The 24,556-nt window shown below is 44.5% G+C and overlaps 1 long non-coding RNA gene across 11 annotated transcripts; it reads right to left on the minus strand.

The window, feature by feature from the left end:
* Nucleotides 1-11,100: 11,100 nt before the first annotated feature.
* Nucleotides 11,101-16,430, minus strand: LOC125517550. Of its 11 annotated transcripts, XR_007287680.1 has the most exons (7): nucleotides 15,825-16,430; nucleotides 15,276-15,336; nucleotides 14,865-15,088; nucleotides 14,327-14,468; nucleotides 13,771-13,889; nucleotides 13,459-13,568; nucleotides 11,101-13,061 (listed from the first exon to the last, which is right to left on the minus strand). It is a non-coding gene; the product is annotated as an uncharacterized LOC125517550 (long non-coding RNA). The 11 variants fall into 11 exon arrangements; XR_007287681.1 differs by having other exon boundaries at nucleotides 14,865-15,862; nucleotides 15,950-16,430; XR_007287672.1 differs by having other exon boundaries at nucleotides 14,865-15,336.
* Between the last annotated feature and the right edge of the window lie 8,126 nt (nucleotides 16,431-24,556).

Raw genomic sequence — 24,556 nt, forward strand, 5'->3', positions numbered from 1 at the left:
TGACATGACTTGCTTACATGATCGTGCAAGACGTCACCGCCCTTCCTAGTTTTACCCCACATGGTGGGCCCATAACCCATAGTTCCAAAGGATCGAAACCTGACTCTCCTGTACCCCCTGTTTCCAAACTTATTCCTCACGCGCGGCCTTGTATGTAATTCACGAGCCACCTTACGAGAGCTCACCAATTCTGGTATCCGAAACAATACTTATGCCCATTGCTCTGAACCCCTTTCACACTCTGTTTCAGGCAACAAATGATTGCATATCCGCTTGAAACTTCTTATTGTACCTTCGTACCTTACTCTCGATGCATTTTATATGTTCAACTCGAGAGATAATCTTATGCTGATTCATGGGTTAGCCCCAGATTGTTTCCCTCATAAGCATTCTGTCATCACCGAGCTGTCCCTTACCCATTCGTAAGTACGTTGGAGTTCCCGAAGAAAAGGACGACTTCACCATGATGACCTGAAGCAAAGAAATGAAGACATCAATGTAAGGGGTCAACCTCTTTGAGAAGAGCAAGCCAGGATGAGAAGACCCGCTAGATTCGTTACCAAACCTTCCCCCCTTTCGCTACCTCTTAAATCTCGGGACGAGATTTCTTGTAGTGGAGGAGAATTGTGACGCCCGGATAATCAAGCTACAGTAAACCTCTGCTAGTGATGCCACGTCACCTCGATTACTATTGCTAATCTCGCGTTAGTTCGAAAACGATTCAAAGTCAAATTCGAAATATAGGCAAATAGTAAAATTTTCAAATAGCAAAACTAAAATGTTCGGGTTGTGTCAAATAAATCGTAAGTAATTATGGTGGAGAAACCAAACTTTGATAAAATGTTTAAAGGCTCTAAAACAATTAAAACAGTAGTGAAAACAATTAAACAAATGCCTATTGAATTTATAAAATGCTAAAACTATTTTATTATGGGTTAAGAATTAATCTCATAGTAGTTTGTTGATAAATACAAATTTAGGCACTAGTGGTACTTTCTATAAAACTAAAAATAAAAGAAACTACAAATAAAAAAAAAGAAAAGAAAATATAAAACCAGAAAACAAAACTAACAAAGAACAAAAAAAGAAATAGAAGAAACCCCCCCCCCCCCCCCCCGCTGGACCATGGCTCCCCCCCCGCTGGACCATGGCCCAGCTGGCCTATGGGTCGCCAGGCCGGCCCAGCCGGCCTCCCCATTAACCCCACCCTGCCCGAAACCCTAGAGCCCCCCACTTCCCCCCCACGATCCCACCCTCTCCCTCCAGCGCCGTCACAGGAGAGGGCGCACGACCCCATCGCTCTCCCCACTCTCCCCTCGTTCTCTTCCCCCACCCGAGGCCGATCTGGATCGGGGCGCTCGCCCCCCCCGCCTCCCCCCCCCCCCCGTCCCGGGGGCCCCCGCCCCCCCCGCCCCCCCCCCCCCCGATCCCGGTGACCCCGACGCCCATCGCCACCACCACGCCGTCGCTTCACTGTCCCCGACGCCGTCGCGTGCCACCACTCCGACCGCACCACCGGCGCCCTTCCGCCTCCTCGAGCTCGCATCGCCACCCCCTGGAGGACGACCTCGCGCTCGCCTCTCCCTCGCCGCGCATCGCTCGCGCGCGCGTACCGTGCCACTCCTGCCCCCTCCCGCACATGCCCCGCTCGCCTCCCTGCTGGACCCCGCCATCGCCGCGACCAGCGCACCGGGGCCGCGCCCATCTGGCTTGGCCAAGGCCAGTCCCTCTCCACGCGGGACCGCGCGCGCCGCCTGCAGGCCGTCCCGACCACTGGCTTCGCCCTGCCGTGCTCCCTACGGGCAGGCGCCGGCTCCTGGCGCCCCTTGGCCCGAACCGATATGGCCTTTGGGCCACTGACATGGGGCCCCCACCACCAGAACGTTAAAAAGGAAAGAAAAAGAATAAAAAAAATATAATAATTAAAATATTAATTAATTAATTAATTTAAGAATTAATTAACTTAATTAATCTGGATTAGATTAACCTAATCGTTTAGTTAAAACAAATTAACCATGTTTAATTAACCTGAGACTATGACAAACGGGCCCCATCTACTAACTAATCTGTTAAAGCAAAATGTCCCTATGACAGGTGGGACCGCCCCTTTTACTATTTCTGTGGATAAGATCGATCACACCTTTCAATGACATGTGGGCCCATTATGTCAGTTGGACCAGTCAACCCTCTCATCTTTGACTGTTGACTGCTGACTTGGCAGTCAATAGGGCCCCACATCTCATACACATGCACATGTTGATGGGTACACTCCTGTGTACCGATAGCAATTTATCTGTTTATTAATTCGAATTAAAGTAAATTCAGAAATTCTAGAAAATGTTTAAAACTTATAAAATTAATAGTAAACAAACCGTAACTCGGATGAAAAAACTTTGTACATGAAAGTTGCTCAGAACGACGAGACGAATTTGAATACGCAGCCCGTTTATCCGCCACACATCCCTAACCTATCGAACTCGCAACTTTCCCCCTCCGGCTCCTCTGCCCGAAAACGCGAAACACCGGGGATACTTTCCTGGATGTTTCCCCCCTTCCCCGGTATCACCTCTTACCGCGTTAGGGCACCCCTAGCACCGATACTTGTCATGTCATGCATCGTCATGCATTTGTTTGCATTATATTTATTGTTTCTTCCCCCTCTTCTCTCGCTAGACATCGAGACCGACGCCGCTGCTACCCAGTACGACTACGGTGTTGACGACCCCTCTCTCTTGCCAGAGCAACCAGGCAAGCCCCCCCTTTGATCACCAGATATCGCCTACTCTTCTCTATACTGCTTGTATTAGAGTAGTGTAGCATGTTACTGCTTTCCGTTATTCCTATCCTGATGCATAGTCTGTCCTTGCTACTACTGTTGTTACCATTACCTGCTATCCTACTGCTTAGTATAGGATGCTAGTGTTCCATCAGTGGCCCTACACTCTTGTCCGTCTGCCATGCTATACTACTGGGCCGTGATCACTTCGGGAGATGATCACGGGCATATACTATATACTTTACACAGTTACCTTACTTATGATACTGTTCGGAGATGGGGGCTGAAGGGGCAGGTGGCTCCATCCCGGTAGAGGTGGGCCTGGGTTCCCGACGGCCCCCGACTGTTACTTTGAGGCGGAGCGACAGGGCAGGTTGAGACCACCTAGGAGAGAGGTGGGCCTGGCCCTGGTCGGCGTTCGCAGATACTTAACACGTTTAACGAGATCTTGGTATTTGATCTGAGTCTGGCTACTGGCCTATACGCACTACCTATCTACGCGGGGATAGTTATGGGACTCAACGTCGTGGTATCAGCCGAAGCCTTCGTGACATCAGCAACGGAGCGGCGCGCGCTGGATTGGACTGGAACGCCTACTAGGCTAGGTCTGCTTCCGGCCGCCCACGCAACGTGCAGGTGTGCTAAGGGCGATGGGCCCAGACCCCTGGGCGCTTAGGTTTAGACCGGCGTGCTGACCTCTCTGTTGGTCTAGGTGGGGCTGCGACGTGTTGATCTTTCGAGGCCGGGCATGACCCAGGAAAGTGTGTCCGGCCAAATGGGATCGAGCGTGTTGGGTTATGTGGTGCACCCCTGCAGGGAAGTTAATCTATTCGAATAGTCGTGATCTTCGGTAACAGGACGACTTGGAGTTGTACCTTGACCTTATGACAACTAGAACCGGATACTTAATAAAACACACCCTTCCAAGTGCCAGATACAACCGGTGGTCGCCCTCTCACAGGGCAACGAGGGGAGGATCATCGGTTAGGGTTATGCTATGCGATGCTACTTGGAGGACTTCAGTCTACTCTCTTCTACATACTGCAAGACGGAGGCTGCCAGAAGCGTAGTCTTCGAAAGGACTAGCTATCCCCCTCTTATTCTGGCATTCTGCAGTTCAGTCCACATATGATAGCCTTATTCCAGTTGATACCAATGCATACATATGTAGTGTAGCTCCTTGCTTGCGAGTACTTTGGATGAGTACTCACGGTTGCTTTCTCCCCCTTTTCCCCTTTTCCCTTTCATTCTGGTTGTCGCAACCAGATGCTGGAGTCCAGGAGCCAGACGCCACCGTCGACGATGACTCCTACTACACCGGAGGTGCCTACTACTACGTGATGCCCGCTGACGACGACCAGGAGTAGTTAGGAGGATCCCAGGCAGGAGGCCTGCGCCTCTTTTGATCTGTATCCCAGTTTGTGCTAGCCTTCTTAAGGCAAACTTGTTTAACTTATGTCTGTACTCAGATGTTGTTGCTTCCGCTAACTCGTCTATGATCGAGCTCTTGTATTCGAGCCCTCGAGGCCCCTGGCTTGTAATATGATGCTTGTATGACTTATTTTATTTGTAGAGTTGTGTTGTGATATCTTCCCGTGAGTCCTTGATCTTGATCGTACACATTTGCGTGCATGATTAGTGTACGGTCAAATCAGGGGCGTCACACTAATGCATCCCTCCTAGGAAAGATTTGCAGCCCAACGGGGCGGAGAATAACAAGTTGACCTTGCCTGGGTACTCCTCAAAAAGACGTATAGCTGGGCTAGCCATTTTCATCTTGAAAAAATTAGTATCTGGGCTGGATATCTGGCCTGGGCTAGACGGGCCACAGCCCGCCCAGTTAATACCCTGCTCTCCTCTGAACAACAACGAAATCATCGCCAAGAAAAACTCTGTAGTGCTCACGCCTCAAAAACACAAATACTACTCGAGCTGCTTGGTCCCAGCTGTCGGCCGCACCTTGTGCAATTCTCTCGTTTATATTGACTACATAGGTTGACAATGGTGTGGGACCATGATGTCAGGAAAACAGGAGAAAGCAAAAAAAATAGTTGTACATAATAAGGAGGCACTTGCGTACGTACGGCTATGGCCCTAGTGGGTCCCTAGTGTCATCCAGTCAAAATAAAGTCATCTCCTGAATCCTCATGTTCATTGATGATGTTAACAATGCTCGGCGCCACGGAGAGTGCAACAACTCGAAGGACAACGGAGGGGGCCTCGCGGGCCCTACGGATGTCTGATACAGCGCCCGCTACTCATTCAGGAAGCCAGGATCATCGGACACCTATGAGCACCTTCGAGAAACTGAGACGGCATGAAATGGTAAGGCCACGCTTGGGAGCTCTGGTTTATTTCAAACCTGTATTAACATACAAGTGTAATTTACTCGTCATCGAAAACAACGCGTAAAATACAGGCGTAATGAAACCGAGGGCCTGAGGTCTGTAAGTAAAACCGGCGGGTTACGCGTGTAATTTGAGAGACCGGTGTATATTTTACGAGCACTGCTATATGGACGACATTACCAGACGATACATGCAGACGTGCGTATCATGCCATCCATGGGCAAGGCTGAAACAGCAGCTAACGACTGGATTAGCAATCGTCCGAGTGTCGTTCAGCGTTTTTATCGTGTGTCAAGTACTTCCGATATTTTACTAGTCGAAATCGACCAACCAAGTGCCTTCGCCCGAGACCATCTGCTTTAATTTACAAGCATCAGTTTTACAAGCGGTTTTGGTTGGAAAACGACGATCCAATCACGGCCTAATATCATGAGTTGGTCGGAAGATCATATGGTTTCACGTCTAACCTTCCCGACTTGTCGTATAGGCTATGAATGAAACATCAGACGATGAACTTCTTAAGCACGGAAACAACAGAAGAGGATGATCTTCTTAACAAGCAAATCACTGGCATTAGATCGACATGCAAAATAATACGAAGCATTATTCTCAGGAGGCATGGTGAACAGCTCGTGATGCCGCATGCCACAACATTCCAAGCTCAACTTTGCAATCAAACACAAGGCATGGCATTACATAAACAATATTCAGAACAAACTTTAACACAGGAATATCTCAGCAGAGTAATTGTTTACTTCTAAACTAAACACAGGAATAGGAAAAAACACTTGACGCTGCTCACAGCAAGGGCGTCCCACTCAAAAATATCAAATGCATGTCTTCTGGCTAACATCAATGAGCAAATTTTGACAAGGTTTTCCAATTCCAATATATTAAACTAACGTCTTCTTGCTAACATCAGTGATTAAACTTTGACAAGCTTTTCCCATTCAAAATATTTAATGCCTATGATCGTGGAGTCCTGTCGCTTCTTGCTAACATCAATGATTAAACTTTGACAAGCTTTTCCCATTCAAAATATGTAATGCCTATGATGTGGAGTCCTATCACTTCTTGTACTTGTTTGGGCACTTCTTGCCCAGGGCACTCCACGTGTTGTTAAATTGCCAATGGTCTCTGTAGACTAGTCATGTCACCGGTGTCTAATATTTATGGCACCGGCTGTAGCAATGGAGGGATTCGGTGCCAAACTAAGAAAAGGTGAAATTGGCACCTCTTTTGGCCTACATAGTGGAAGGCCTAATACTCTGTAAAGTTTCTCAGTCATTCCTTCTATAATGTAGCGCAAACAATGACTGCTTCTTTCTGCAAAGTGGAACGACCAACTGGACCCAGTAATGCAGCAGTTTGCCTTGGACACATTGTCTCCTTTTGTGCAGTTGAACTAAAATCGAAGTCGGAATAAAACCGAGCTTTAATTTTGATATCCCTGTAAGCAAAAAAAGGTATAAGGGAAACAATTACTGAGAAATAACGGTTGATGACTTGTAATCCCAGAAGAAAAACATCTATTGATCTACCTTATCTTAATGGGAAACAAAGCAGGAGAGTAGCAATTCTCAATCAGTGTGATTCATTCATATTAACTGAGACATTATCTTAACAGTGCCTTGTTTCAAGATGTATAAAGAACGAAAAAGCAGAAAAGTATCATTCCTAAAACAAAGCGACTTATTCATTTTAACAGAGACATTATCTTAACAATACCTTGGTTAAACATGTAGAAAGAACTACAAAGCAGGATAGTACCATTTGTAAAACACTTTAAGTCTGTAACTGATATATAATAACAGAGACATTATCTGAACAATACATTTCTTAAACATGTACTCCGGCCGATCCCTAACAGAAATGGTACTCCTGCCGATCCCTAACAAGTGTTTGCAGTTTTGAACTAAGATTCAGTTCCGGGGTATAGTGGGCGCAACAACAGTATGTGCTTCCATCTACTTATAAAGGGGGTGATGCAGAGTTTGTTGTAACAAAGCAACAAGCATCATGTCTGGGTTGGTTCCATTTTTGTTCACTACTTAATGGGAAAAGACAGCAATACAATAGCTTCAATTCAACATTTATTTAAAACAGTACCAATACAAGTAGCACAACATATCAAAGCACACTGCACAATCATGTGGATGAAGGCCTGTACAGACCTTTCATGAGACCGACAACGATAAAATACGAATCTGCCAACACGAATAGGAAATCCAATCTTGTTTTGTGCAGTTGCACTGAAATCAAGTAAAGTGTTTCGCATAGCGAAGCAAAATGTCGCAATAGCAAAAAGTTGAATAGATATCCCTGTATAAACAGAGGCAAAAAAGGAATCAATTACTGGCTAATAAAGGAGGATGAAACATGCGGTCACAAAAATGGTAATCCCGCAAATCCCTAACAAGTGTTGCAGTTTTGAAATAAGATTCGGTAGTTAATTCTGAGAGTGGTATCAATTACTGGCTTATAAAGGGGGTGATGCTGAATTTGTTGTAACAAAGCAACAAGCATCATGTCTGGGTTGATCCCATTTTTGTTCACTACTTAACGGGAAAAGACAGCAATACAATAGCTTCAATTCATCATTTATTTAAAACAGTACCAATACAAGTAGCATAGCATCTCAAAACACACTGCACGATCATGTGGATGAAGGCAAGTACCAACCTGTCATGACGCACACAAGATCACGTACGAATCTGCCAACACGAATAGGAAATCCAATCTCGTTTTGTGCAGTTGCACTGAAATCAAGCAAAGTGTTTCGCGTAGCGAAGCAAAATGTCACAATAGCAACAAGTTGAATAGATATCCCTGTATAAATAGAGGCAAAAAAGGAATCAATTACTGGCTAATAAAGGAGGATGAAACATGCGGCCACAAAAATGGTAATCCCGCCAATCCCTAACAAGTGTTGCAGTTTTGAAATAAGATTCAGTAGTTAATTCTGAGAGTGGCATCAATTACTGGCTTATAAAGGGGGTGATGCTGAATTTGTTGTAACAAAGCAACAAGTATCATGTCTGGGTTGGTCCCATTCACTACTTAATGGGAAAAGACAGCAATACAATAGCTTCAATTCATCATTTATTTAAAACAGTACCAATACAAGTAGCACAGCATCTCAAATCACACTGCACAATCATGTGGATGAAGGCCTGTACTGACCTTTCATGAGACGACCAACATAAAATATGAATCTACCAACACGAATAGGAAATCCAATCAAGTTTTATGCAGTTGTACTGAAATCAAGCAAAGTTGCCGGTGTGACATTTAAGTTTTCTATGGCAACAAGTTGAATAGATATTCCTGTTTTAAGAGGCAAAAAAGAAAACAATTACTGGCCAATAAAGGAGGATGAAACATGAGGCCACAAAAAGAAGCATCTACCTTATCTTGATGGAAAACAAAGTATAGGACAGTAGCATTTCTAAACGGTTGCATTGATTCATATTAACAGAGAAATTCTTTTAAAACAGATCAGTAGTTAATTCTGAGATTAACAACAGTAAAATAGTTGGATGGGACATGCCAGCACCATGTGCGTCCACACGTATAAATGGGTGATGCAGAGTATGTAGCCAAGCAACATATATGCGCTGGTCCCATATTTGTTCTCTTTGAACCTTCTTCCTATGTGAGGGCAGCAAATCTAGTCGTGCACAAACTACCCGACCCCCCAATTTCTTTCCCTTTTCAATAAAGAGATCGGTTCCTTACAGATGTGTGTACTGGGTTGCCCCCTTTTTTCCCTTTTCGACCTACAAAGCGGCTGGATAGCCAGTCTATACTACTTTCCGCCCTCCTTTCCTCATTGAACCACGTCCTAGATTCTTGCTCCAGTCCACCGCACCCTTCTTTCCTCTTTGAACCAAGACCAAGATTCGACTAGAGATCGAAAAAGATCCACATGCAGCTAGAGCAACGACGGTTTCAAAGAAACTTATACCTTAGGGACGTCGGGATGTGGCAAGGCGTGCGACGGGAGGCCGGATCTGCCCACACTACGTACGGCAGCGAGGAAGAAGGGGTCGGTGGCCCTCCTGCACAGGCGCTGGGTGAAAGAGAACAGCGCAGCCGGCAGTGGATTGCCTCCCTCGCCGAAGGCGATAGAGTGAACGCTGCACCTCCTCCCCTTCCCGGTGCGACGGGATACGGACGCCTCCTTCACCAGCTGTGAGGGGGGAGAGAGAGACAAGAGGCCAACGCAGTCTTGTTTAGATCTGGTGAAGAAAGGGTGAGAGACTGTGAATATAGCAAACCCTAGCAAATGAACGCTGAGCCTCCAGCGTGTAACATATATGTAGTGCGGCGAGCGAATGGAGAGTGCAAACCCTAGCGAACAAGCGCTGAGGCTCCCGCTTATATATATATACTACTGTAGTACGGACTGAGCTCCGGTCCCTTCACTGCACCTGCTTTTGGCTGTATGACAGGTGAGCCAGCCACATTTTTGGGCCCACCTGTCGTAAAACCCTAGCGAAAATTGCACCAACGTGAAAGACGACTGCGTCTCCAACGCAACCAAGGTGAACTGACGAAGGATATCATCTTTGTGTGTAACAAGCAAAGAGCACTGATGGAAGACAGCTTGTTTTTCGTCGAAAATCGATCAGCTTCACCAGCTAACGCAACCATGAGGCACAACCATGAGCATCGATAGGTCATCGTGGTGATGCATCATCCATTTGGCATCAAGTTTGGGTGAGGCACCTAAGAAGTTCGACAAATCCTCACTGTGGTCTGTTTCTTCTCAGTAATCAACCTCGAGGAAGGAAGAACCACGTGGCAGAGGACAGTGAGGCGGAACAACAATGACCATCCAATTTTGTGCAGTTCCACTAAAATTGAGGAAGACATGCCCGGGTATGGAGACACGCATCGCTATTTCCCAAAATATAAAAAAGGGTTAGCAACGACATCTCAATTGTCAATAAGAATTAATGAAAAGTACACCAACAAACAGAAGCATCATAATTATTAGCAAATTGCCCGTGCGTTGCTACGGGCCTTTAATTTTTTTATTACATATATATTCTTAAAACTTGGAAGAATTTTGTTGCCCCTTTTGAACGTCCACATAATCCCCTTTGTTACACCTTTTCTGTTTTATTGTGCTACACACATTGACTTACGGTGATTTGTGTACAAATTAACTACAACACATAAAAATGTTGCCAGACATATACTAATTATCATAGGTTGATGCATGCATCTCCTAATTATCTAAGGTACCAATAATCAACACGGGCGGATGTCATACATGAGTCATCGTGTTGCAATGCTGATTTGACACTTGAACAAGACATGGTGTTACTACTTTTTAGCTCTTTAGACAATTCTTCTAAGGACAACTCCGCCCTTCATCATCATGTAGTTTTGTAACGTGAACCAAAATAAGATTAGAGTTTAGAAAGTGATCAATTGTTATGAGAGAACAGTGTATGTTATGCTAAAATATCATGTATGCTAAAGACATTACCACATGGATTAAAAATGAAGTAAAGTTATATATCAAAACTATATCTCCGCCAAAGTTTCATCTCGAGCTTACTATTAACCTAAGGGATCGCAACAATTAAAGCTTAAAAATCATAACACAGTAGAAGGAATTCAACAACGTTCATTATTCCAGAGGTTCTGGAATGGACACGATGCAAAACCAACAGGACAAGCAAAGCATAGTAGTTTGTATGAAAATGATTACCATCAGGAAAGAACAATTTTCTTGAAAATTTTCCTTTTGGAGCTACTGACATGCACTTTACTATTAATCTAAAAAACATGCACTTTACTGAGATACAAAAAATTATGATGCTGCAATAAAACTCTATAATTGAGTAGAAAATGACCAAAAGGCAGTGCTCCATGTGTCTGGGCATGATGTCCTGGACGTTGCGGCCGCGGAGGTTTAAAATTCACGTGTGTTATTTAAAATGAAAACATAGGTTTTAAATGTAAACACAAAGAAATATGTGTTCTCTTAAAGAAAAGGTGTAAAGAATGAACTATATACACTGGATATTCATTACACGAATCAAAGGTAGAAGAGCTACTTCAGGACAAAAAATGTATATATTACAACCGGTTCTTCTATCTATATGTAACCATTCGTCATTAAGCTCAATATACCTTCTTTTTTGCCGAAGTCAAGATCTATTGCAGCTCAATGCAAGCAGCTTCAACACTGAACCTTCAATGTAGAAATGCAATCCCTTGTCTATATAGTTGCACAGTCAAGATTGCAATATTGGCATGTATCTCAAGAGCAGCAAAATCATATGCTCCTGGGTTCTAGCACTTGCCCAGCTGATATAACTCAAGCAAGAAAACATATTCAGTAAACTAAAATGGAAACTTTTTAGAAAGAGCCATTAAATAGTTGCTACGAGCTACAATGCATTAATGTCGTCTCCAAGGTCGACGCTCATTTCTCCCTCATACGTCTGGACGTGTTTGGACATCAAACGGGTGCCCAACAGGCTCCCCAAAATTCAGCTGACTGGACAGTTCGGACTCCCCCAAATCCAACCCATATGTGAGGGGAAAATGTGATTGCCCGGAGTATCTATCATGTTATCCACAACACACGATCCCAAAAGAGAGAAGAAAAATAAATCATGACACACATTTCTCTTTTCCTGCCGGACCCTCCCCTTCCCTCTAGGTTTCATGCCGTAGTGAAACATTTCTTGTTGGAATCCTCTCCTTTAAACCAGAGACCGCCCACCTCAGCTTCGCCACGGCACCCTCTCGCTTCACATCGTACTTCCCCATGGAGTGGCAAGGAGGAGTCTCCCGCCAACCACCCCGCTCTCTGCCCCAATCCCCTCGCCATGTTCGTGTCGATCCGTGGGCTGCCGTTGCATTGCCATGGAATAACAGAAAATGCACCAATCACACAATTGTTCTAATTTAGAAATGTGACTCGAACATGACGACGTGTGGCTACCATTCATATAATGGCAACAAATACCAATTATCTCTGCCTCTTCTTTCGTCCGGTAGTCATCGTCTCCTTAACCACTCTCAAAGACAAAGCGACATCTATCTCCTTGCCACCTGCTACTCCTTCCCCGAGAAAGTACACATGGTCGATGAGCGTCCGATGGTTGAACGCGGTCGAGGCAGCCTCGTTGTCGCTCGCGCTCATGACCAGTGGCGAGCTTCGCGTCCTCGACGGCACCACCAAAGACGACAAGCCCATGCACCGCACGGGGCCTAGTCAGGCGTCATCCTCGACTACAACAGCCTCCAGGTGAACGACATGGACCACAACAGTGCTTGTCGTGGGGCACGAAGACGAGGTGTTGGTTGAAATGCCTAGGAAAGAAAGAGGAGGAAGAAGAAGGTAATAACGGCAAATATAACAGTCCGAATAAACGGAGTTCACTTTGCTGCCGCATCAGCCCTGACAAGTGGGTCCCACATGTCATAACACGTTTAAAACCAGCAAAATGGTCATCTAACGCAAGTGGTAGTTTTTAGGCAAAAAATTAGCATAATCTGGTTTTTTTGACGTTTTTTAAACCGGTAGTTCTGTGGGACCGATGAAACCTGTAGTGTGATAGTTTTATGATAAATACTCTCCACTATTGGGGCATATCATAAGCAACCTACATGTGACATGTGGCAATGCAACAAAGCGTAGCTTTTCAAAGAAAGATAACTGTAGCTTGCTCGGCAACTAAGACAGAAAAGCTTACTTTCCTACCTAGCTTTGACGGAAACTCTGGCCAGGCTCCACAGGGCGCCAGAAGGGATGGAACGGCTATCTGTTACCTTGGCTCACCGAGAATCATACCAGCAGATCACTGCCGCCTTACACACAGACCGTATCTACCAGTTAGCACTGCGTCCACACTCCTCTCTGCTCTCCCTCTCTCTCCCCTCATGAGCGCAAGGGACAAAGAATGACACTGGAATCAAATAATAAATTAGGATTAACAACAACCCATCAGGTCGAGGACAAAGAATATTCTGAAGAAAGATGGCACGATACAATAATTTTGATAGCAAAATTCCATGTCTTTTTTTTATCACAAAATTGTTTTTCTTTTACAAATGCAACAAAATGATCCTTGATAGAATACATGGATATAATTAAAAGGGACAACAATACAAAATAAGGATTAGATAAGCTTCTAAACTAACCTTTTAGCATTTAGTCTAAACATGGATTAAATAATTTCAGTAATCATTTATTTATTAGAAATGTAACCTGATGTGTGGCTCACATCTGCAAAACAATTGTTCAGTGGGCTTGGGGCTTGAATCTAAGAAAAACTTATATGAAATTTTAGAGAAGATCAATACCAAGTTGGACCCGTCACATTGAGCTTCATCCCAGCTACATTTTATTTTCGACCAATAATAAGCTGCAATTCTCTTGTTCTGCTATGATAAGTAACGGAATCTGTTCTTAACTACAACCAGTAGAGGAATATCATCAGACATGTGGTAGTTGCTCTTAAAGAAGGCGCAAGACAAGTAGACAACAAGTCAAAAGCTTATAAACCATGAACATTATCCAGTGAGCCTCACCAAGATGCAATTTTTGCTAGAACTGAGTGTCATGGTCTACATATAGTAACAGAAGTAGGACTAGAAGAAGTGGGTGAGACAAACCTGCACCAAACTATCAATTTTGAGCAGCGAGAGGCCATAGCGGTTAAGTGACACAAGCGACAAGGCATTGCAGCTTGCGGTGCAACCAAGAGCTCCCTAGCGGTGGCGGGATGGTTTCCCTGTGCAGCGATAGAAGTCATGAAAACAGAGCAATTTTTCAGTTTCGATACAAAATTTAAGGAAGAAAACTTTTCACCTACAATCAGAACAGGGGATCCATATCAGAGCATGAAGAGTATTCATTTAGTACCAGTACTGATATGAAACAATCTACGGAATTCAAAATCAAGAAAATATAGTATAGAAGATTATATGTGCAAATTCCAGCAGTGAATTAAAGGGTATGAAACAATCTACGGAATTCAAAATCAAGAAAATATGGTATAGAAGATTATATGTGCAAATTCCGGCAGTGAATTACAGGGATGCTACAGGGACACCAACTTCTAATTCTTCCATCCTGCACAAAACAGTTACTTCGTCGAAGGCAAACTGAACGGATTCAGATCCTCGGGAAGAACTTTGATTTGGAGTAATATTTGCGGAATTCTCCTACCATGGTGAGGCTCCACTCCCATGCATTGCAGTGGTATTTTCTGAAGTCTCTTGCCACGGTGATACTCCACTCCGATGCATGACAGAGCTAGATATTTGATTATCAAACTATAACCCGCTCTGGTAAGTAGACAAGGTCCAACCTAAAAAAACACAACCATCTGGTCATAAATTACTAAGATTGTAGAGGTACATGCTTGTCTAACAAAGTATCACCCACTCTGGGTCCATCCTCAGAAGTAATAACACCAAGACCGCTAGAGGGCACGTGAACGAGCCAAATTCAGTGTGGTTTCACATTTCAGGCTACAGAAACTTAACAATAATAAAATGACCAGGCATGCATCAAATCACTGTTTTCAGTGGTGAATTGGCACATAGACATATAATCCTATGTTTTTAAGGTGACGCTTCGCTTTAAGGCGCTGGGGGGGGCGCCTCGACGCCTAGGCGTCGCCTAAACGTTGCCTTACAGATGCCTTAAAAACATAGATATAATCATCATCGGAAAGAAGAAGAGATCGAAGCAAGACACTTACGGCTTTCATTGTCGAGTAGGCGGTAGTGGTGTGGCCAACGTGGGGCACGAAAAAAGCCTCTTTTTCATCCCGATAGCCCTGCCGCGGTGCATCACCATATGATCCTTGGCCATGGTATCCTCATACTTGCGTGCTTGGAAGTCCGCTAGAAAGATGGATGGTGCTAACATTGGTGTTGATAGCCGTTTGCCCAATCAGCATGAAGCAAAATATCCAGCCTAAGCCTGTATAGCAAACACATCCATAGAAAAACATATACTAATTTGTAACAGATCTTCAGTTCTTTTGATATTGCTGTTGCTGCTTCCAACAGAAATTGACCAACGCACTTCATCCAAAATAATGAAAGGACAAGCACGGCAGAACAACAAAACACATGGGGACGAAAGTCAAAAAGGAGTCGGGAAGCACCGTAGCAGTTGTGAGTTGTGAAGGACGTCAAACAATCGCAGCCGTCTCCAAGGTCGACGCGCTGGGATCACATTTGCTTCAGTCAAATTAAAGAGCCATTGCACATAGACTATGAACTACATGGCATTTGAAGTCAGCATTCCAATATTTGCTCAAACTTTTGTTCTTCAAGCTTGACGTTTTTTATCACTTCTCTAAAAAATTGTCAAGTTATCCCATGGGGAAAGCATCTGCGTCATCTAGTCAATAGTTAATAGTTTAAATAATAGAATATGGTAGATTTTAAATAAGTGGAGTAGCAGATGTACTCAATCTGAACTATCATTTGGCTATAGAACTTTAATATCAAATCCAATGAATTGGAACTAAAGAAATACAGTAGAAAACAGCTTATAGCTCAATTTGACCTCTCCATTCAGCTTAAGAAATCCCTCCCCAAATCAGACTTCGATGCATCTATTAACATATCTTATAGATACAATCAACATTATTAGAAAGAGAAAGAAGAAAAAAGCACGTTGGTGGTGGTCATGCTTCAAATTGACTCACCTTTTATTTCCTAGGCTGTACCGCAGAACCTCTTTGAGCTGAATAGAAAATTGAAATAAAATCAAGTGAGTTGATGGTGCTCCTCCTCAACCCCTGGTGGTGAAAGAAGAGAAGGGTGGGCTGACGAATCTCGACGGGGCTTGTGGAGGTCGAGGCGGTTGGGCCGGAGCACGTCGTGCTCATCACTGGTAGGGATCATGTTATCGTCGTCGCCGGCGTGGACCGCCGGAGTCGAGCTCGATGGAAGGGCTACAACACCTCTCATCCCCACCATGGTGCGTGGTGGTACCACGTATGTGGTGCCCCTCATCGCCGCGGCATTCTCCAATCTCCACCTCGTCCCACAGGGCTCCGCTCCATGGTTAATGTCGTCCCCCGCGTTGGGATCACGCAGGCCGGTCACAGAGGAGGGGAGACAACGGTGATGGCTTGAGGAGGAGGACGGCGTGGGCGTGAGGAGAAGCACCATTTGGATGGTCAGAGCGAGCGGAGGAGGGCTGCGGGCGTGCGGCGGCGGCGGCTGTGGGTGGAGACGGGGGGAGGAGCTAGGAATTGGGGAGGGATGTGTGTTTTTTTTTTTTTGGTTTTTTTTCCACTCGTACGGTGGGGGATTGATGGGCTTCGCTTGATCGATGCGATGGGAAGTGGTGGACGGAAAAAAAAAATCTACTAAGGTTAACCTATGAAAAAAATCAGACGAAAGTGATGGGACGAAAATTAACCGGCGGAGACTACCAACTGCTCCATTAAGAGTAGAGATCTTGATGGGAACTAAACCAGGATACCCGAGAAAAAAAGCATTTCTTTATTTAACCAGTGATAGTACTACCATCATATGGACAATGTGTAGCAATCAGACCTCAAACGGTCCAATCTCTGTGCTCCGGTATCATATCTGGATCAGAAATGCTGACACCACACAGTACTTGAAGGATTTATAACAGAGTAGCAATCACACACTTATTACATCGAGTGTCTCAAAAGAGAACTTATTACAATAAATATGGCTTAAGGCCATCTAATAACGATAACAGCGGAAGGCTTGGAAGATAAGTGAGTCCATCAACTCCAGCGGCATCACTGAATATAGAACCACGACCTAAGGCACCTTAATCGTCATCTGAAAAGTCTGCAACATTAACCTTGCAGCCCGAAACGGGTCAGCACATGGAATATGCTGGCAAAGTAACACATAGAGAGTAATACAAGAGTATGGCTATTCTATATGCATATATGGCTGGTGGAAAGCTCTATGGTTACAGTTTTGCGTAAAGCCAATTTTTACCTACTGCAAAGGAATAAATTTTATTTAACTATTATGGTAGTTGTTAAACATTAAGAATGGTTGACAGCATTCTCAATCCCAATTAAGCATCATCATTAAAACCCCAACAATTAACTTTAGAGTAACATGATGAGATTCACATGATAATCCAGGTACTAGATACTTAAGATGTCCATAATCGGGGACACGGCTAACCATGATTAGTTTATACACTCTGCAGAGGTTTGCGCACTTTTCCCCACAAGACTCGATCTCCTCCATTGGTTTTCTCGCACTGCTTGGTGTTTGAGAAACGGATGACCGAGACATAGTCTTTCAGAAGCGCTAGCACCTTACGAACGGGGAGACCGTACCAACCTACATCCCCTACATCTGCTAGTCTACCACTGTAAGAGTTCGCGCGACTTAGTCAACTATGCTAGAGCCCATAGTAGCTTGTGGCTGCACACGGAAGTTTCTAGTATGAATAATCTCATGATCCCTTTGAGCCTGCGTGACGGTCCAAAAGAAAACAGGCAATCGCTGGAATACCCAGGTGTCTCAATCCACCCAGATGTGTGTTTAGGTTGCCACCTTAGATAAGCCATTAATTAACAAAGCTCACATCTGTCATGGATACACTCACCCAATCCACGTCTACTAGCATAGCATAGCAATAATAAGCAAACGTAGAGTAACTCCCAAAGGTTTGATAATAAACAGGTAATAGGTTCTATCTCAACTACTCCCCAAACCCATAATTTAATTAGATCCTAATCATGCAATGTGTGAGGATTAATCTAATGCAATAAAACTGGGTAGTAGGAGGTATGATCAAAGTGTTACTTGCCTTGCTGATGATCCGCAAAACCTAGCGATTCAAAGTAGCAAGCGGCGCACTTCGGGTATTCTATCGCAAACAAACAAGCATACCATAAGTACTCAACTAATACACAGGTAAAACTCGAATAAAAGATCTAACCAGAAAGTTCAACTTAAAAACTCCAGTTGGCAAAAAGAATCAAATCGAACGAAGCAACGAAAGACAAACGGCAAAAGAAACAGGCTTCGTTTACTATTCTGGATCTAGGGTAATTTTTACAGTGGCAAAAACTTGTTTGAGTTGGTTAAACGGAAAGAGGGTTTCGAGACGAAACTCCAGGCGCCGGAATCGCCTGATCCGATAAACGAGCGACAAGATAAACTAGAACGAACATCGGATCAGAGATCGCGATCAAAAAAACCGCGGATTTAATCCGAGAAAAATAAAAACGACGAACAGTTAACGAACGAACGTTCGTTAACAGAAACTAAACGAAAAACGCGTTCGCTAAAACAAACGGACGAACGGGCGCTCGCTAAATAAATAAACCGGAAAAAAACCGATCTATTTATTTTAAGAAACGGAAACTAGGGTTTTCAAAAAAAACCAAATCGGTTTTTTCTCAAAAACCGGCCGGCGGCTACCTCGGCGGCGGCGGCGGCTCTCCGGCGGGGCTACGGCAAGGTGGCGTGGCGGCGGCTCCGGGCGACGCGGCAAGCGGCAGGCGGCGGCAGCGGCGCATGCGGCGGGGCGGCGGTGTGGGGTTGGAGGGGGTGGCGGCGGTTATAAAGGGGGCGGGGGAGGTCGACTTGGGGGAGGGGTCGGCCTCGGGAGGCGTGTCCTCCCCGGTCACGGCGGCGGCGATCGGGACTCTGGTCCCGATCCGGCTGGAGGCGGCGGCGGCTGGCTGGGCCGGCCTGCTCGGCTGGGCCCTTGGCCCAGTCGGGCGCGGGTTTTTTTAACAATTTTGCTGCGCCAAAAAAAATCTAGAAAAAAAATATAAAAAATATAAAAATGCCAAAACAAATTTTCCCCGTCTAAATAAAATATTTAGAACAGGATGAACATTTTTTTGGCTCTAAATGCAATTTTTGAAAACGTGCAATTTTTTCCTAAATTCAAATAAAATAGCAAATAAAACCAAAATAAAATCTATTTGATTTTTTTATTAAACCCTCAATATTTCTTTATTTTGGGAAGTCATTTTATTCCCTCTCTCATATTTTGATAATAGAAATGATTGAAGATAAAATAAATAAAATCAAATGATCCCTATTTCAAAATTTGAGAAAACTCAAATATGAAAGTAACGAAATCCCCAATTCTCTCCGAGGGTCCTTGAGTTGCGTAGAATTTCTAGGATCAACCAGAAAAGCAATAAAATATGATATGATATGATGATCTAATGTATAACATTCCAAATTGAAAATTTGGGATGTTACAAACCTACCCCCTTAAGATGAATCTCGCCCTTGAGATTCGAGTTGGCTAGAAAATAGGTGAGGGTGGTCCTTCAGCAATTCTTCCTCTCGCTCCCAGGTGGCTTCATCCTCCATGTGGTGGCTCCACTGAACTTTGCAAAATTTGATAACCTTACTGCGGGTAACTCGGCTGGCATACTCAAGAATCTTGACTGGTTTCTCCTCATAGGTCAAATCATTGTCCAACTGAATTGCTTCCAGCGGCACTGTATCTCTCAGCGGTATATCAGCCATCTCTGCATGGCACGTCTTCAACTGGGAAACGTGGAACACGTCATGAACTCCTGATAATCCTTCGGGCAATTCCAACTTGTAGGCTACTTCTCTCATTCGTTCCAAAACTTTGTATGGGCCTACAAAACGTGGCGCTAACTTTCCCTTAACTCCAAAGCGCTTAACTGCTCGAAGTGGTGATACTCGAAGATAAACTCGGTCTCCGACTTCGTAAACTATCTCCTTGCGTTTAGAATCTGCGCAGCTCTTCTGCCAGGACTGGGCTACCTTGAGCCTGTCGCAAATCAATTTCACTTTCTGTTCAGACTCCTTAATCAGAGCCGGTCCAAACAACTGACGGTCTCCAACTTCATCCCAAGACAATGGGGTCCTGCACCTCCTTCCGTATAAGGCTTCGAAAGGGGCCATCTTCAAACTGGATTGATAATTGTTGTTGTAAGAGAACTCTGCATATGGCAAATTCTCGTCCCAACTAGATCCGTAATCTAGCGCACAAACTCTCAGCATATCCTCCAAAATTTGATTGACTCTCTCGGTCTGTCCATCTGTCTGCGGATGGAAAGCTGTACTAAACTCTAGTCTGGTACCCAAAGTTTCATGCAACTGATTCCAGAACTTTGAGGTAAATTGGGTTCCTATATCTGATACAATGCTCTTTGGAACTCCATGTAGACATACGATTCTGGTCATGTATATCTTTGCCAACTTTACACAGGTATAGGTAGTCTTCACTGGAATGAAATGGGCTACCTTTGTCAAACGATCGACTACAACCCATATTGAGTCATAGCCTGAACGAGTTCTGGGTAAACCCGTAATAAAATCCATGCCTAACTTATCCCACTTCCATTCGGGTATCGGCAATGGCTGTAGCAATCCTACTGGCTTATGATGCTCTGCCTTTACTCTCTGACATATATCACAAACTGCTACATACTCCGCAATATCCTTCTTCATTCCGGTCCACCAGAAAGTATCCTTCAAATCCAAATACATCTTGGTATTTCCTGGGTGAATCGAATATGGTGAATCATGTGCCTCTTGCAGAATTAACTTCCTGATCTCCGAATCATTTGGTACATAAACACGGTCTTCAAACCATAGGGTATCGTGCTCATCTTCACGAAATCCCTTAGCTTTTCCTTTGCTTATTTTCTCCTTTATAGAGGCAATCTCCTTGTCAGTCCTTTGAGCTTCTCTGATCTTATCCATCAAAGTAGACTGAATCTCCAATGCTGCTACATAGCCTCTCGGAACTATCTCCAAATATAGCTCATGAAGATTTTCAGCTAACTCCCTTGGTAAATCTCCCGTCATTAAGGTATTGACATGGCTTTTACGGCTCAACGCGTCAGCTACTATGTTGGCCTTTCCGGGGTGATAATGTAATCTCATATCATAATCCTTGATGAGCTCCAACCATCTTCTTTGCCTGAGATTCAACTCTTTCTGCGTGAAGATATACTTCAAACTCTTGTGATCTGTGTACACCTCACAATGATTTCCAATGAGAAAGTGTCTCCAGGTTTTCAATGCATGCACTAAGGCTGCTAACTCCAAATCATGCGTAGCGTAATTCAACTCATGAGGCTTAAGCTGTCGTGAGTTATAGGAAACAACTCTTCCTTTCCGCATAAGCACTGCTCCAAGTCCTCGACGTGAAGCGTCGCAATACACCTCATAATTCTTGGTCTGATCTGGCAAAATCAACACAGGTGATGTAACCAAACGTTTCTTCAATTCCTGGAAACTGGCCTCACATTCCTCAGTCCATATGAACTTGGTATCCTTTTTCAACAACTCCGTCATAGGCTTCGCAATCTTTGAGAAATTCTCAATGAATCTCCGGTAGTATCCTGCGAGTCCAAGAAAACTCCGGATCTCTCCAACTGTTGTTGGTGCTTCCCAATTGGTCACGGTGTCAACTTTAGTGGGATCTACTGCTATACCTTCTCCAGATATAACGTGTCCGAGAAATCCAACTTCCTTCAACAAAAACTCACATTTGCTAAACTTGGCATATAATTGATGTTCTCTGAGTTTACCAAGCACCAAACGCAAATGCTCCTTATGCTCCTCTTCATTCTTTGAGTAAACCAGGATATCATCAATGAACACTACCACGAATTTATCCAGAAACTCCATAAACACCTTGTTCATCATGTTCATGAAATATGCTGGTGCGTTAGTCAGACCAAATGACATAACGGTATACTCGTACAGCCCATACCTGGTGGTAAAAGCCGTCTTAGGTATATCTTGTTCTCGAATCTTCAACTGGTGGTATCCTGATCGCAGATCGATCTTGGAAAATACCTTAGCTCCTTGCAATCAATCAAACAGATCATTGATCATTGGTAGTGGGTACTTGTTCTTGATGGTTACTTCATTCAATCCTCGATAATCAACAACCATCCTTAACGATCCATCCTTCTTTTCTACTAGAAGTACTGGTGATCCCCAAGGTGAAGAACTTGGGCGAATATAACCCTTATCCAGTAACTCCTTAATCTGCTTCTTAATCTCCACCAAATCCTTTGTGGGCATCCTATATGGTCTCTTTGATATTGGCCCTGTGCCTGGCAAAAGTTCAATCAAAAACTCAATATCTCTATCCGGTGGCATGCCTGGCAATTCCTTTGGAAATACATCAGGGAAATCCTTCACTATTGGTACTTCCTCCTGCACCACTCCTGTTAGGCAATTTACTTGAGTCCTTTTTGGCACATGACGTGATACATACTTGATCCTTCTTCCTTCTGGGGTGGTAAGCAAAATTGACTTACTGGCACATTCAATATTCCCTTCATACTTTGACAACCAATCCATGCCTAATATCACATCCAATCCTTGAGATTCCAACACTATTAGGTCTGAGGGAAATACGTAGTTACCAATCCTTAATGGTAACCGATCACACCACAGACTAGCCATATACTCTGCTCCAGGCGAGGTTACTAACATGGGTGACCTAAGGGCTTGGGTTGGTAGTTTATACTTATCCACAAATCCCCTTGATATGTATGAATGCGATGCACCAGTATAAAAAAGAACGGGTGCAGTAAATGACTTAACCAAAAACTTACCTATTACTGCATCCGGCTGCTCTTCAACCTCCTCCACGTTAACGTGGTTCACCTGTCCCCTGTTGAAAGGGTTCAGCTTCTTCCCAGAGCTTCCATTGTCATTTCCATTTTGTGATTCAGGACATTCGTTGGCATAATGTCCGGTCTTCTGGCACTTAAAACAAGTGACTTGGCTCAGGTCTTTCTTGGCTGGGGTTGATGGGTTGGTGCGGTTCTGGCCGTTGCTTCCTCCATTCCCATTACCAGTCTTGGGGCCATTGTGATTGTGCGAGCTACCTCCTCCATGGGTATGCTCGAAATGTCCTCCTGGTCTAGGGGTAAAACGTGGCTTCTGCTGAGCTCCAGAATTGTACTTCCCTTGTCCATACTTCCTCTTGAGGTTCTCGATCTGTTGTTGCTTCCCTTCAATCATGAGAGCACGATCTACCAACTCCTGGTAGTTGTTGAAGGTTTCTACCATCAACTGCATGCTCAACTCATCATTCAGTCCTTCCAGAAACTTCTCCTGCTTAGCTGCATCCGTAGCAACGTCATCTGGGGCATAACGTGCTAGCTTACTAAAGTCCTCCACATATTGGCCAACTGTCCGTCCTCCTTGGCGCAAGTTGCGAAACTCTCGCTTCTTCATGGCCATAGCTCCTGCTGAAACATGGGCAGTACGAAAAGCTTGCTGAAACTGGTCCCACGTGACAGTGTCGATAGGGAAAGTGGCTGTGAAATTCTCCCACCATGATGTTGCGGGTCCTTCCAGCTGATGTGCGGCAAACTTCACTTTTTCCGCATCTCTGCATCCTGCCGTGGTCAACTCTCTTGCTGTCTTGCAGAGCCAATCATCTGCTACTATCGGCTCGGTGCTACTGGAAAACACCGGCGGATTCAGCCTAAGAAAATGGGCTAAGTGATCAACAGGTGGTGGTGGTGGTGGGTTGTTGTTGTTGTTCCCCTGATTCTGATTCTGGACTAGTAACTGTATCAATGTGTTCTGCTGCTGGATCAAATGAGTGAGCTCTGGTGGGAAGGTAAATCCGGGGTCATGTCTCGGAGGCATCTGAGGTTTAGAAAAGATGAGATTTAAGAATAGAGGGGGTCTAAAGAGAAAACACTACTCATATGCACATGAGGCAAAAGGAAACAATTCACTTCATTCAATCAATCAAACAAGGGCATACAATCGATCTAACTATCGCAAAAGTGCTCGGACTACTATATTTACATGGTGGACTACTACTACTGTTGGGGTGGTCTACTAGAAATACTCTTCGGTTGCAGACTCCATGATATCTGCTCCAGCTTCATCAACATAGTCATCATCGCTATCATCTGGATCCGAGTCGGTGTCGCCGATGATGATGTAGTCTTCCGGGCGAATCTCCTTAGGTTCTTCGTCTTCTTCTACTGGCGTAGGGTCTCCCATGAATATTCCAATCTTCTTGATCAGACCGTCATTCTTTTCCACTAATACTTCGATTTCCTCTTCATAATCTTCACATGTAGCCTTGAGTTCTTCCTCCAGTTCCTTGATTCTTGTCCTCGCCTTCTTCAGATCTATCAGGTCTGCGCACATCTGGTTCTCCTGACGTCGAATGTGCTGGTTTAACTCCTGAATAAAAGCTGCAATTGATCTATCCTTCCTGGTGCTGATCATCTCCCAGTGCTCATCTCGGCGCCCACAAATCTGGTAGATAGTATCCTTGAGATCGTTGCGGTAAACTTCTCCGATGCGTCCCATGGCGATGTGAGCTGCCATGCTCTTTCCTAGACTCCAAGTTGGTGAATCAAAAGAAAACTCTATGGGCTCAGTGACTGGCATGAACGTCCTTCCTGGAACTTGAACTTGAATCATC

The sequence above is a fragment of the Triticum urartu genome, chromosome 6, assembly GCF_003073215.2.
Source record: "Triticum urartu cultivar G1812 chromosome 6, Tu2.1, whole genome shotgun sequence".
NCBI classification, from domain to species: Eukaryota; Viridiplantae; Streptophyta; class Magnoliopsida; order Poales; family Poaceae; genus Triticum; species Triticum urartu.